Source organism: Cryphonectria parasitica, assembly GCF_011745365.1.
Source record: "Cryphonectria parasitica EP155 unplaced genomic scaffold M406scaffold_1, whole genome shotgun sequence".
Classification (NCBI taxonomy): Eukaryota; Fungi; Ascomycota; class Sordariomycetes; order Diaporthales; family Cryphonectriaceae; genus Cryphonectria; species Cryphonectria parasitica.
The window spans coordinates 7,346,969-7,349,650 of NW_024468909.1; positions in this window are offsets into that span (position 1 = coordinate 7,346,969).

Consider the following 2,682-nt stretch of genomic DNA (forward strand, 5'->3'; position numbering starts at 1 on the left):
TTAAAGTGCTAAGTTCTTAAATACGGAATTATATAAGTCTTAATAAGCAATGCAAGTATTTACTGCTTTTGGAGCTATTAGAGTAGAGAGTAATCTGATACTTAGATTGATAACTGAAGAGCTATATATTGAATTTATCTAATGGTAATGAATGTGTTCTTATATATCCAGCTCTTTAGTTCTGACTAATCTGATTATGTTATGATTCCTTATAGTTATTTCTCCGAATATGTTAACTATGTTCATAGCTAATATAGTTGCGCTAGCAATCCTAATCCGGGTTATGTAATCCTGATTGGTATTCAATGTTGAATCGTGATATCTGATCTCTTGGTTGGTGGGGCTTATCCTGTGACCTGCATGTTGGATGAGTTATAACATATACGTATTCAGAGTACTAAGAATGTATTTAATTCTTTTGAAAGCTTTAAGAAAGCTTTCAAGGAAATCTTTGATAATCTTAACAAAGAATGCATTATAGCTTAGCAGCTTATAAATCTCAAGCAGATTAAGTTAGCTTCTATCTATATAGTTAGATTTAAGTAGCTCTTAGCAAGATTTCTATAGGAAGATAAGAATCTTATAGAGCATTATTATAAGAGACTTAAAAATGATATTAAAAATGAAATCTTCAAGCAGAATTAGCTGGAGAACTTTATAATATTCTCCAATTAAGCTATCTGCATTAATAATCATCTATATGAATAATGAATAAAGAAGTTTAAGAAGAAAGAAAGCTAAACTTGAAGATTTCCAGTTAATACAAGCAAGAAACTCTAATATAAGAACAGCAGATAATAAAGCAGTATAGCTTAGAGCAGTATTATGCATACTAATTCCATAGAATTTAATACTGCTAATAAGCAATATAGCAAGAAGAACAGCATTACTTGCTACAATTATAACAAATAAGAATATATTATATACAACTACTATTAATTCCGAAAGAATAAATAGCAACTAGTTTAGAAAGAATGCTAGATAAATATTACTTAATAATAGAAATCCAATTAACTAAGCAAAAATACTTCCTTGAAGTAAGTATTGAATTCTATCAATTATAGAAGTCTCAGCTAAACATTCTGCTATAACAATAACTGCTTAATATATCTCTCGAGTAAGAAAGATTCAGAATAGTTCTCTTAGAAGCCTTAGTGCTGCAGACAAATAGCAATAGCAGAGCGAGAATGCATGCTCAGCATTCTTACAAGTAGCAACTCGAACTGCTCTAATATTATAGAATAGAGCATTTAAGCGTTAGAAGAAGAACTTAGCAATGATATTCTTTAACATTCTTTATTGCTTATGCTAAATACTATAATTAGAAATATGAATAAGGGATGATACTCTCTTAGTTACTAATACAAATACAAGAATGCTTTTCAGGTAGCAAAGGGATTAGATCAGAATAAGCAGTTCAACAGTTCATTAGAATTTCTTATAAATAATAAATCTAAGAAGCTTATAAGAAGGTTTTCTTTCAGCATTGAATAGAACAAGGAAATAATATAGATTGAATATTTCATTTATAGGATAAAGCTAGAGAAGCTCTTTATCTGTATTCCCTTGCAAAACATTAAAGTATAAGAAGATAAGAATCCTCAAATCAGCTTACTTTATAATCTATATTACGAACTAGCTTGAATCTCCTGCACTTATTATAGCTGCAGAATGCATTTCTTAGATAAGATGCAATATGAATAATTCTCTATTAAAGAATTAGAATAAATCCTTCAAGCTATTAAAGAATAGAAACTTTGCTTTAGAGAAATTCTCAACAAACAGCATTACAATACATACATCAGACTATTAGATAACTGCTTTATGCAATGCATAAACAAGAAAATAAAATAATAGCAGTGCAAAACGATACTCTGCACGATTCATATTAACAACAAAGTTTGCAACTAGCATTAATAGAAGAAAGACTAGAAATAATAATAATATAGGCAAAAGCAAGCTAAGAAGCTTGCTTAAGAAGCAGCAAAGCAGGCTTAGAAGAACAAGCAGTTCTTAATAATTCCAAAAGAACAGAATTGCTTGTAAAAGAACTGCAGATGATTAGATTAGAACAGTTTCTATGTAAAGCTTTCAGAATAGATTATACTTATATTAAGTTTAATATATACATTTAAGGATATAAGTGTAGCATACTATTGAATAGTAGCGCTTAGGGAAATTTTATATTCTCATATATCATCAATTAAGCATAATTACAATGAAGATGAAAGAGATGCTCATATACTCTCAGCACTATAAAAGAACAATCTATTATATATAATCAAGGAATAATCAATAAGGAAACTAATTATCTATTTATCTTGATTCAAGAATGTATAATCAGAGCTTCCTATTCTAAAGTCAAAGTGTTCTCAAGGTAGAAGATAGTTTTTTTGAGTAAGAAATTTTTTGGCGCTAGCAAAAACAGGGATAAGAGGATTGTTTTTTTCTTCTGTAAACTATCCTCAACTCAATTTTTAAGCTTTCTGTCTCATTTCAATTTGAAGTCTAATCGCTTCCCTTAAAACTCTATCATTTCTGAATTTCAAGTTCTCATCATCTTTCTTTCTATTTCAATTGCAGGATTTGTATTTCTAGGATAAAGGATTGAAGTGATCAGACCCGCATTTTTATCCGCATTAAAAACAACCAATTGCCTTGCCTTATTTCTAGAGCATACCC